Genomic DNA, 13636 nt, shown 5'->3' on the forward strand with positions numbered 1-13636 from the left:
ACCTGTCTACTTGCAAAAGGGCAGGTCGATCTACTGTACTGCAACAGCATAAACCAGAGAAACTGCATTACCTAACGAGTTATATCTCACTATAGGTGAGGTATGGTTATATAGCTGCATATCATTTTTATACTTCTTTTTTTTATACACACACAATACTTATAAGGTTTGATTTTCTGTAGAAGGATTTCTAAGTTTGCTTCCTAACTGCTGCTAGGGTAGTAATTGTTGCATTTAATTAATAAAGTTATTGAATCCAAACCCTATTCAGCTTCTCTATATCTTCATCCTCGTCCTTAAGAAGTCTTTCCAGGCAGCAAACCTTGTTACTCCAAATTCAACTCGGTCCAAGGTGTTACTGAAAATAACAATATGCGACTCACAGGAATCAACAGGCAAAAAAATAAGGTAAGCTATTTAAAACTTTCTCACAGATTATTTCACTATTCTGAAATGCATGAAAATAAATATTTACCAACTATAAGCCAATGATTAGAAGTCAAGGAAAGAGGGTAAGAAATGTAATGCCTCAAAGCAAACCAGGACATGGTAGATTGATGTAGGTTGGTCACATTCACCTTTGTTATGCTCCTACGGAAATCACTTAGAAATTTTGGGTGCCGTAGTAATCATTCACAGTGAATTTTCAATGAGGAGAAACACTTACTTAAAAGCTAAGTTGAGTTAGGAAAAAAATTAAATCATAGTATGGTCATCAGTTTGTGGTCAGACGGATAATTACGGGGAGCCTGAAATTTAAATCTGAAAATTACAGAGTCATGCCTTCAGATTTTGCTTGGTTTACTTGGCTGAGGTTCAGAATACAACCTCTTTCTTCAGTACAAATGAAGCCTAAGCAGAAGAATAGAGTTTAGTATTCATGTGCTTCTTTCCTTAGACTAACAGGGTGTGTGCACAAAGCCAGGCAGGGGAACCATGAGAAGGACAAGGCCCCATTTCTCTCTGCTGTTCTGCAGGCATTCAGTTGGCTGGCTACTGGGGAATGGTGATGTGAATTGACTCAAGTCTCCAAGTTTTAACTGCAAGTCCACTGCAAGTGATATTGATATAAACCTGAAAGTCAGTCGTAGGTAAAGACAGATTAAAAATCAAAATAAAAATATTTTGCATTTATTTTTTTAAAATATATAGCAAAGACTGTAGTCTAATCCAGACTCTTTTGGCAAGAGAAATAATTTTAAATGGCAGTAGCTGTTCTTGAGGCAAGACTCTTAAGCCACCTACTCTCACATTTTTTTAGGGTGAAAACATTCCCAAAAAAGGATTCTGCTTCTTTTTTTTTTCTTTCTTTTTTCATTTTTTTTCTCTCTTTATGACTAGCTGATGGGAAAAGGCAGAAGAAATACTGAAAAAGTGAAGCTTTGCAGTATGCAAAGGGTGATTACTGTATTTTAAAGTGTATTGCTAAGTGGGCATCCCTTTCCAGAGCAGCATATTTCTGCTGACTGCCGCCTTATGCGAGATCTTCAGACAGTGCTGCATAAAAAGTTCAGCTTCCAGTAACCTGTAAAACAATCTTCCTTTCTTACAGGTTAGAGCTGTTAATTTATGTAGAACTAAGAAAGTAATTTCAAAACAGATATTAAATGGGCAATTGTCTTTCCTTTCCTGAAGTTTCCATGGGTTTGTGCTCTTGAAGGAGATTCTCACCATGACTTTTCAGGAACAGAAGCAATCCCCCTGGTGCTATGCACAAAGCTCTTCAGCTACAAGTGCAAGGGACAATAGTGCCTTTTAGTCCACTTTAGGATTTCTACTTTGAAGCCTAGTGATAAAACACTGAAGTAAAAATAATTAAAATACTGGGAATTCAGTGTCAAAGTTTCCAGTTGAGGCATCTCAAATATAGCCATTGAAAACACCCTCCTGTCCTTTATTGTTAGCGTTCACTTACTGTTCAGTATTTCTGTTTAAATGATATATTAGTTGGTCTAAAGCTGTTGAAACTTCACTTTCCATAGTTCAATACTAATTCAAGACAGTCTTTGTGACTAAAGTCTTTATGTTGAGCTAAACTGTGTAAACTTCTCTACCGCATGACGATTTGATGTTGTCTGCTGATGTGCATTTCAGAGCATAAGGAGGAAAGGATCAGAAGGGAGCCTAAAAGGAGAAGATAGTGTAGATGTCCACAATCAAGAAGGGAGTATAAAAAATTCAATCATTCATTGGTTGAATTTGAAAACCAAAACATTGTATTACCCCCCAAGAAAAGCAGAACTTGTCTTTATTCTGCTTTTGTTCCAAACTGCTATGACTGCTTACAGAAATGTCTTTTCCCAAACATTTTAATGTAACACTTCAACTTTTTCTTAATAATTTTATAATTAAATTTATCTTTTAAAAAGGTAGATTAGAATAGCAAGGGTGCCTACGTCTGCAAATGACATAGTTACAGTATAATCAAACTCTCTTGGCTTTCCTCCTTTATTTTGTATTGTAAACTAGAAGGATTTTCCTGGTTTATTTGTGTAGTATAATTAAAAGTAAGCTGTCTAATGTCTCTTGGTATCAAACTGAAACTATAGGTAGAGAAATAAACTGTTGTATTGCATGAGCTTTACTGATTTTTGATTGAAAAATGTCTTGGGACCTTGTAGCAACCAAAACCCACTCCTGTAAATTTAAAAGCCATCCCTACTAGTCAGTGTTCAGTTCTGCACTTGCCTTTACACACAAGACATTTCCGTAGTTAAGAGGGAGCTGGAGAAATCTGTTATTAACTGGAGCTGTAAGGTGAAATTATAGGAAAGGTGGTAATACACAGTTTTCATAGGAGTTAGAAAATTAAATTAAAGCCTTTTTTGTCTCTAAAGTTATCTATTGTGACAAGAAGATTTTCTTCTCTTTCCATTATTCAGAGAACTTTTGCAAGGTGATGTGAGCCATAAAGCCTGGAGAAGACAGTTATCCCTCACCTCTACCTCTCATCACAGCTGGTTGATGCGAGGGAGAAATACTCATAATGCTTTGTGGGGCTTTTCTTCCTGCTGGCAGACAGACAGGATTCTGTGTATCTATGTCCATTTTTTTCTTTAACTTTTAAGCCAAAAACTGTAACAAACCTCTGTGGCTAAATTTAGGCATGTGAATCCAAGTTAAGAACTTAATTTCTGCAATGGCTTTATTCGGTGTGGTTGAACCTAATGCAATTAGTTGGATGAGTAAAGCTGAGCCTATGCATACTTCTCTGTGTCTTGAGGCAGGTGGGAGATGGAGCTGTGGGGGCAGAAATATCCTCATTTTCAAAAGTTCTTGAGTTGGTAGGAATTGTGGGTACTTAGCACCACTGATTAACGGGTAACTTACTTAGGTGTTTAACTTTATGTATCCAGATATGCTGAGTTTTGAGTTGGTTTGCTTCTTGAATTTGCATATAAGTGAGGAGAGGATGGTGTTGGTAAGATGTGAAAGCACAGAGGAAGAGAACTGGTTTGAGGTTGCATATGAATTTATGTCTAGGAGGAGTAAGATGAAAGCTAAACAGAATAAAATGTGTGCAGCATATGAGGAAAAAATCTTGCAATTGAGATACATTTGTCTATAAGAACGTTTACCAAGACAAGCAAAAGAAATTTCAGCATGCATGGACACTTGAAAGGGATCTGGGTAAAAGGAGGCCTTTGCTGGACCCTCCAGAGAAATGGTTTCCATCTCCGCTTGATACTGTCTTGGGATATTTGGCATGAAACACGGTGATTCTGCTTGAAAATACATGGGGCAGCCAAAAGCTTGTAGCCACTCATGCCTTGCTGAGAGATCAGCTTCCATAAAACTGAGTTCCTTTAAAGAAGGTGCCATGCTGTCAGCACATCTGTCTCGAGAAAGGGAAGGAAGCACTGAAGGTGGAGGATTGCTCTTCATTAATTGCATCATATTGAGCTTCCAGGCAGACAAGTACTTGAGACAGCCAAAAGGTGGAGATTTTTAGGTTCCTCCCCCTGCTTTTCCTTCTCCTCCCCCCTTCCCAAAAGAAGTGTTTTGCCAAAACCTGCCTGTGGCAAACCAAGGGCTTTTAAAGAAAAGTCAGGACCAAACAAAGAATTTTGGAGACTTGGTTAATTGCAATCTTATCTTTTCTGGAAGGAAGACTTGTAATATATAAACTCTATCATTTTAGATCTCTTCTTCACTGTTATTCAGGGTGCAAATCTGAAAAATTAAAAAAAATAAACAAAATGAAAATAGGGGCACAAGTCATTACCCAGTCTTGCAAACACAAGACGTTTTCAACTTCCCGTTGTTGCTCTGAGAACAAAAATCGTAAGAATTGTGGAGGCATTCATACTTTAATCAGTTTAATCCTTGTATGGATTACTCATGGGAAAACTTTCTACACTTTCAACAGACTTTTTTTCCCAATTAAAAACTATAGAATCTAGCTGCTGTTTAAGAACTTTTTAGCATAAAATTTATTAGTAAAATGAGTTTGTGTATTTTTCTAATTTCTTGATCTGAAATGCATACCCGATTTATTAACTTAATATTGATTCAGTTTTGCATATTATAATCTTGTATTTACAGATGTAAAAGAGGGAGAAAACTTTTCAGAGGGTGATGCTCCCTTCATCTTGAAGGCTGCATTAAATGTATCACAGCAGTTGCTATTTGAATAGAAATATATTTACTACAAGTGTACACAATTTAATATGTGAGACAAGGTATCTGCTGAAGACGAAGTCTTGAATTAAACTCTATTTTCATCAAAGTTGCCAATACTTTGGGACTTGAAGGTTGGGTGGTGAGTTTATTTCCCTAAAGGAAGATAAAGCAGTTCTTTTTCTACTGTACAGATTGATCCTGTCCTTGACCTCTGGACAGACAGTCAGGAGTGAGTTTGTGGGGATACATGGCATCTGCCACAAGATTCTGAAAGTGAAACACACTTTAAATTACAGACTTGGACAACACTGAAGGTTTCCCTCTGGTTTCTTAAAGAAAACTTTTGCAAAGCTGGTGTTAAACACCAATAACAAGCTGTTTCAGGGACAGAATTGGAGAAGGCTTCCATTAGTGGTGTTTGTGGGATTTTTGCTAGTATAAACCAGTAATAAATATAACATGTTTGAGATTTCTTTTGATTGAACTGAGGATTAACATCTTGTTTTAAAAAGCTGAAAAAGGCAAATCAAGAATATTAATGTACTACGTTAACAAAGTTACAAGTGGAAAGTCCATGATTGAAAGTAACCTGCCAGCATTAGTGAGCACGGTGGGTAGCATCAGCAGATTTCAGGTTTGGGAAGTTCTTATGTATCAGAAAACTCTGAAAAAACCAGAAATGTAATTCAGAATTAAAATGCTTATATGATTTTTCGCTCATGTATCTGAGATACTGAATGTGATACTCTTGAATACGACTGAAATAGGGTCAAAAGTTTCCAGTGCTCACTGAGAGAAAATTCCCATAGCATGGTGTGGAACAACATTAAGGACAAATGACAAAATATATTTTGAATTAGCTATCAAATGTACTAATGCAGATAGACATGATTGGGATCAATGTCTTTTTTTTTTTTCTTGTTCCCATAGAAGTTGGGCACACAGATTTGTAAAGAAAAGGTCAGATCAAGGCTTGAAGGTTCAGTGCTGCCTACACCCAGAATACTGATGTGAGCATGCTAGAGAGTTTCTTGGTACAAGCATGTAGCGCAGCATGGACTAGCCAGCTATCACAAATTGTAAGCTTGTACTTGCTGAGAAGGGGACAAAGATGTTATCACTGAAGGATTTTGTAGGAGCAATTGCACAAAACCAACTAGCAAATTCCTAGCAATAAAAAAGTTGGGTACCTTGAATTCATATTCTGTCTTTTAGAGATCTGGTTGAATTAGCCCGTGATTCTACCATTAACTTTTAAAACAAATTATTTGCCTTCTTCAGTTATCTTATCCATACAGAGGAACGTACAAGCTGTTATGAGATGATGAGAGGAAGCTTGGTGAAGTTTTCTTAAGTCCAAGGGAGTAAAAAGAAGTAGCTGTCCCAGCGAGATCCACTACTGTTAATTTGGTTGGTCTTGCCTGAGAATTTGATGTTACGCTCATGGAATCAGTGTTGAAAGTAAGACACTTAGTGCACCACAATTATAAAAACTGTGCCTCTCTGAAGTGTTTTGAACCACTAATTGAGGGCACCAGTGTTTAACATGAAAAGATAGCGTGGATTTTCTAGGCAAGGGAGCTATAATTTTTCCTAGAACATCTACTTACCTGAGCTAGACATAGAAAGTAGATTCATGGGAATGAGCAATTTTAATTAGTATAAAGGTTCAATTCAAGGTGGACAAGAAAAACTTTTAAACTGGCTTATAAAAAATACAGCTATAAGTCTTCATGCTTTGAGGAATACACGAGTCACTAGAACCACAAAGGCAACGCCTCTCTGACTGGAAATATTACCAAATAATCTGCATAATCGAGGATGAAGGATTACACCTTCCTATGTAATAACTGACCACTGTTAGACGGGACATCAAATTACACGGACCACTAGTCCTAGGTCACAGATGACATTTCTTAGCAAGGGCAAGAAATATTTTCTGACCCTGGAAAAGTGTGCAGAGATTTCAAGGAGAGGCTGGGGTGCCTGCAGTGTCTCCTGGGCACTCCCAGCACGGCCTCCCATGGCACATGAGCTGGTGGCTGTTACATGATGTGGTCCCCACACATTCATCATTTGCTGCTCATTCATCATCTCTGATGAATATCTGCCTGTGGTACTGACAGCATGGACTGATAAACAAAAAGTTAAGGCTTAGATAGTCCCTTTCTACTATGCAGACTTTTTTTTTTTTAAAACAAATTGGAAGTGCAAAATGAACCAATGACTGCAGCGTGTTGGAACTAAGTGGGACTAAAACTAGCAGTTCTGTAAAATGCAAGTGTTCAGAAACATTTTTTCCAGCAGGAAAAACTCACTCTTGTTAGAGACTCAGATTGGACTTCTGTTACCAGAATAAATATTATGAATTTTTGTTTTGACATGTAATTACTTTTCATTATGCATAATTAGCTTATTGGATACTTCCTTTCATTGCAAATGGAAGTGGAACAGTGGTTCCAGAAAAAAATAAGTATGGGATGTTACCAATGAAAATTTCTGTGCAAAGTTTTCACTATGAAGTAGAGCATCTTGCCAATGGACCAACAGGAGCTTTTTTAAGGAGCTGTTGTGTCAGTAGTTTCTCTTCTCTCTGCAATTGTTACTTACAGTGAATGTTGCATTGCTTATTTATTCCTTGTCCAGATTTGAAGTTGTGGGAATCACAGTCCTGTTTGTCTGCTCTGTGTGGTCCTTCTACCGCGTATTTTCCCCCGAGCAGAGCTGATCAGGATTGTGCACAACATAAATGCTGTGTACATTATGGAAAAAGAATTTACAGAGAAATATGGTGGTGACTTATCAGTTTGGGAGTTTTTAGTTTTCTTAAAAGCAGTGATACAAAATATGTATATCAGATGTGAAGTCCTTCCTGGTGAAGCAAGTGTGCGTAAGATGAAGGGCTGGTTGTATAGACTATAGTTAGGACACATACAGCTTTGAAGAAAGAAGTTAATGGGTTGAGAGCAGTGGAGAGGCTCAGCTGATGTAGAAGAGTGCTGCCTGTGAGTTCATATAATATCTAGATTGAGTTAAGTTCCAGACCTTTCCTCTGAGCCAAATGATGCATCAAAATGGTGAAGACAGCATCAGTTATGCAAAACCGTTGGTATCATCAGTCTTCACTTCAAATAAGGTAAAGAAAACAGTTTTCTGTCAGATTTTTTGCTTGCTGATGAGAGACAACGAATTTGCTTTCAGTAACCCCTCATTGCTGAAGCTAAGTGTTTTTATTTCATATGGATGAGAGCAAGAAATTAGGAAATAATCTTGGCAGTAAAGGGCTCAGAAGAGGCTGTAAACTTCGAGGTCACATTCCAGGCAATTATTATTTCTAAAATATAAGATAATCTAGATTCAGGCACAATTTGCCTGGTGAATACTAAAAATGTTACCCTTCTTTATAAAAAATAAAATAGTACTCATTAACACTGTATATTTACCTTTCCTGTGGAGCAGTGAAGAGGAGGAAGCAAAGTGGAAAACAGTAAGGGGGGCAGGGGGAACAGAGGAAAATACATGGATTTGTTTTTAAAAACTCTGCAACTGCAAATTAGGACTTGTATGGTTTTTTCTAGAGGTTTTAATACTAAGTACCCATGAAGCACCCAGTTTGCCTTAAGCCTTACAGTAATCTCCATGAAATGTTCAAAGGAGAAGGGAACTATGGATTCCCAACTTCCTTAAATCTTTTCTTGATATTAGAAGAACCACAAAAGGAATGTAGCCTGTTTGATTCATAGTGCCGCAAACTTTTATGAAGAGAGATAATGCTCAGGGAAAAGATTAATATTCCCAGTTAAAGTATGTGGGCTTTGTTATGAAGGAAAATGTCAGAAAATCTGAAGACTTATCTGTTTGAGATTTGAACTTTTAAACTTACCATAACATATTTCAGCAAGAAAAGTCAATTTAGGTTAGTGCCCTTTGGGAACTGTGTGGGTTGAAGTATAAGAAACGGTGTTGTTTATGGTAGGGTCTCTCAACAGGACTCCTGCTAGGATGTTTATGATGAGGCAAGTACTTTCTGGCATCAGACTCCCATGGTCCCTGTTTGAAGCAGAGTAGGTCTTCGGGGAGGGGGATGGGGGGTAGGGTGGGAGGGAGGTTTTGTTGTTGTTTTGGTTTTTGTTTGGTTGTTTTTTTAAGATAATCCTTTAGGCCAGGATAAAGCAGCAAACAGTATGTATTATCCTACTATTTGTCTTTGCAGCCCCAGTAGTTCATTGTGCCTGTCCCTCTTTACAGTTTTTAAAGAAGAGTAGCGAATGGCTCTTATTTGTGCCATCTACTTTTTCCCACTAGCTCACTCAGGATAACTTGGTTAAAATAGCTCTAGTCTTTAGAGCAATGTCATTAAGATACTGAAAAGGATATTCTAGCTCAAAATTTTGAGTTTGAATCAAAAGTACTCTGCTCTGAGGTTTGCTGATTTCATCCGTCTTGGAGACAGACTCTTCCTTAAGGGCTTTCATGAGAGCTTCAGCTTATTTTGTTGTTTTTCCCCAGTTGGTGCTGTCTAGTGCAGCAGGCGCTGAAGCCATTGGAAGTTTGATCATTGACTTTCATGAAGGAAACCTCAGGATCTGAGCATTTGAGACGGAGAGGGTACTTAGCAGTACTCAAGCAAAGATCTGACTAAGTCAACGGGAGTTTTGCCACCTTCTAAAAATGCAGGATGGCACTCTGCCTTTGCCTTGCCCTCCCAAATGCTGAAGGGGGAAAGCAAAACAAACCAAAATCAACATGTTGTGCAGGGTTCAGACTACTTGAAAAGCAAATATTTTTCAAAATGTGTGTACATTAAAACCTCTGGAGAATGCCAGTCCCGTTTCTTAAATACTAAAAGTCGAGGACCTGAAACATGAGTCTTCCAAAGGTTTAGCTCTCACAATATAGAAACTTAAAATGGATAAAACCACTGTATGTTTTCACAAGTTTTCATGTCCGCTGTAGTATATGCTGGTACATTAGGGTTACAAGGTGGTGAGCTCTTCATAAGAGCTGTCCCAGAACGATCTTTAGGCTTTTTCTTATTTAAGCCTTGTATATCAGGAAAACTATATGCCAGATTAAAATGACATCCAGAAGCTTCTTATGAAAATGGAATTTACTCCCTCAGTCACTACCTCAAAGGCAGGATCAGCAGGAAGTTCCTCGCCAGTATCCGGGAAAAAAGCAGCCGACAAATAGAGATAGAGATATACATAGATATCCTATTAAATGTAGTCATTTTTCTTAGAGGGGAAAAAAAAAAAAAAAAAAAAAAAAAAAAAAAAAAAAAAAAAAAAAAAAAAAAAAAAAAAAAAGAAACCCCAAGCGGGTCATGGGAAAGTAGGTGTTTATTCTTCAGGGGTGGGAGGTTTTGATCTCCGGGAGGTGGGTTCCGTGCCCGGGTGGGGAGGGTGCCGGGGCAGCTGGGCGGCGGAGGGGGTGCTGCGGGGACGCTCCTCCAGCACCAAGGGCGGCTTTAATTGCGTGTGTGTGTGTGTGTCCGAACTGCAAGTTTAAAGATAATTAAACAAATACCTCCAATACCTCACCACGCTCTCATTTTGGCACGGCATCCCCGGGCGATTAAAGCTGCACAGGGATCAGCGGGTACCCGAGAGCTGCGGGAGGGGACGGGGCGAGGGAGGGGGGGCTAATTCCCTTTGGGAAGGTGCCTGGGGATTCGCGTTGTCCCGGGGGAATAAGGTAGGGAACGATGGACAGGTCTGTCGAAGCCGAGGTAACAGCTGGAGGCTACTCCTCGCCCCACGCCAGAAGGAAAGTATTGCTATAAATGGGGAATCTTTATAGCTGTTGGGCTGGAGGAAGTTTTTTGGCTGTAAACTGTCATGCACGGCAGCTCCCGGTGAAAAGGCTATGAGAGTGGGGAGTCCCCGCTCCTGAGAACCGAAGTGCAATTAAGATCAGAAAGAGAGAGAGGGAAATAAAGAAGGCAGGAATCTAAGCAGAGGAAAAACTTTAGGGTTTGGATGTTTTTGTTTTTTTTTCCCGTTCTAAAGATTATGTATAACTTCTGGAAACTTTAAAAACGGTCATTTAAAAATATAAAGCTGAATAGACTTCTCTTTTGAAAGACCAACTAAATTGAAGTGCATACATTTGCATACATATTTGTCTGGGATTAGCGGCGCGGTCATTTGCTAAATATGAAGTAAAACGTGAGATATATCAAATGAAATTCAACTTCAACCCTCCTCCCTTTGCCTAAAGAGAGCGATCAATGCAAAGTGTAGTAGTGGTGTGTTGTCATATATGTCTGCTGCCGGGGGGGGTTCATTGAGGTGCTTCCCATTCCTTGTGTGTGTGTATATATATATATGTATTAGGAATTAGCCCTTCCTTGCAGCATCCATCCTGAAGGATTACAATAGTGTTTTTAAAGCTCGGGTCGCCCATTTATTTCCTTTATTCATTTTCAGAACAGTTTATTTCTCGCCGGTCGCTTTCAATTCCAGCTGGTTCTGCCGCTGCCGGTTCCTCAGCACGTTCATTGTCAGGTGAGAGCGAGTTGAAGAAGAACTGAGACGAGTTTGTCCCGTACGGGACCCCTCAGCCCCACACCATTCTCGCCCCCCGCCCCCCAGACCGTACCCTAAAAGGGACGCGACTTCTGCAGGGCGGGGAAATGTCCCTTCTCTCTCTTTCACCTGCACGGAGTGAACTATCCGAGCGAGTCCTTCTCCGGGGTTAACTACTCCCGGTGCTCGGTTTTTTTTCATGATGAAGATATTTGAAATGTCGCCCTCAAAGTACAACCCCAGAGTAAGGTGGTGGTGCCCCCCCGGCGGAGGGACAGCCTCTCGAAGTCCCTCCGGGTTTCAACGCTCCTGGCTTTTGCTGGGACCTGCGTGTTTGCTTGGAGTGGAGCACCTTAAGTGAAATAAATAACCAACCGACAGTGAAAAGACCATCTCGAACTATCTATTGCAGCGACTACGTATCAATGTAGTCAGCTTCGCCCATAATCTCTTTGTAAATGCTACTTTGCCCTTCTGAAGAGGACAAAAAACGGGCGGTAGATGCTCAGGCAGGATGAACTTTAAGAAACTTTAACGCAGGAATGGATCTGAAGGGATGACAATTTTTCGCCTGTTTCTGGACAGTGGGTGCAGAGAGCTGGCGGGCGGGATTTAACAGGTCAGGTTGAAGGGAAAAAAAACCCAACCAAACCAACAACTGCTCCGCGGAGTTGAGCAGGTTAGGGATGTATGAACCCGGCGGTGCTGTGTAATGACAACGCAGCTGTAAATCGTAGCTCCTAAACCAAAAAGAAACCGAAAATAGTAGCGGAAGGGTTGGGTCTATTTGAAGTTGGAGGGAGGCAGAGCCGCTCAGGCTGCTGCTCCGCTGTGTGCGGGGCATGGAAAGGAGTGGGGGGGGCAGGCAGGGGGTGCAGGCAGGGATGGAGGCAGGGATGCAGGCAGGGGGTGCAGGCAGGGGTGCAGGCAGGGGGTGCCTGCCCGCAGAAAGAGCCGCTGCCCGCACTGAACCGCCGCCTGCATCCCGCAGCAGGGACCCCCCCATCCTGCCTTCCCCCTGGAAGCCCTGACTTCCAGCTCCTTCTGCTCCCAGACTGCTTGTCCCTGTACCCCGGGCACTTTCTCCTAAAAAATCTTAAAAACCCCGGCAGCGATGATGCGCGGTGTTGGGAGAGAGGGGAGATGCCCATTTTAAAAGAAACCCTCATTTTTACACCGCGCCGCTTCTTTTCCCCCTCTCCTTTGCTCCCGTTTAAAGAACTTGTTATTGTTTAAAGAGACCCCATTGAACTATTTCCTGCTCATTGTCACCTCTCTCCCCCTCGCCCTCTATCCAGGGATTCTCACGGAAAGGTAATAAAGTGTTTCCCTCACACCCCAGCCCGCCGCAGCCCCGGAGAATGCAAACTATTAAAACACCGGCGGGCGGGAGCGTTTCAAAACAACCCTCCTCTCCCTCGGCCCATCTCTGGCTTTGCAGCCAAACAACTTGAAAAGAAATTCAGCCCGTCGCAAAGTTTCACCCGTGAAGGGCAGGCTCCACTCTCGCCCCTAGAAACTCGCGGGGGTTTCTCTTTATTAAGGCGAAACGAAGCCTTGAGCTACCGATCTGATTTCTAGAAGTTGTTTTTTTGGCTTTTTTTTTTTGGATTTAGGTGGGATGGCTCGTAACCATCGATGTGATTTTTAGCTTTGCTTTTAGATGTATTTAGATGGGATGGCTCGAAACCCCCGCGGTGGAGCATCTCGGCTGGGAAGGCGCTGCCTGTCTCGGCGGTGGGAGGCAAACCCCGCGCCTTTTCCCACGGGTGGGCTCTTGCGACGGCTAAAAGTTGAAGATGTGACGGCGGGGGAGGCTGTGTGTGTGTGTGTGTGTGTGTATGTATGTGTGTGTGTGCCCTTACTGCGCCAGGCTTCTGGTCAGCTGCCCGACGGAGCGGTTTCAGCTTTTTTTGGTTGAATTTTCCAGCAGGGGTTGTCGTCGCAAACCGCCACTGTCACTTCTTGCAGAAGCGCCACCACTCCTGAACCCGCGCCTTTTCCCACGGGTGGGCTCTTGCGACGGCTAAAAGTTGAAGATGTGACGGCGGGGGAGGCTGTGTGTGTGTGTGTGTGTGTGTATGTATGTGTGTGTGTGCCCTTACTGCGCCAGGCTTCTGGTCAGCTGCCCGACGGAGCGGTTTCAGCTTTTTTTGGTTGAATTTTCCAGCAGGGGTTGTCGTCGCAAACCGCGGGCGTCGGTGTCCCCGTTAATGAGGGCTGCGGGAGGTGCCGCACGCAGGTTATAAGGGCTGTTGCCGAGATGGGCCATTTCCTCCGCGGCTGCCGGAGCCCCGGCCCCGGCGGCTTTGATAGAGGTGCAAACATTTGGGGGCAGATTTACATAAAATAGCCGCGTTTAATCCCGCGGGCTGCAATTAACATCACAGCCTTCCCCCGGGCACCGTTGTGATATGGCCGCGGGCGGCCAATGGGGGAAAGCCGGCCTGGGGAGGGGGGGGGTCAAAGCGGCCGCCCGCCCA

Source organism: Calidris pugnax, unplaced genomic scaffold (assembly GCF_001431845.1).
Source record: "Calidris pugnax isolate Ruff unplaced genomic scaffold, ASM143184v1 scaffold24, whole genome shotgun sequence".
NCBI lineage: Eukaryota > Metazoa > Chordata > Aves > Charadriiformes > Scolopacidae > Calidris > Calidris pugnax.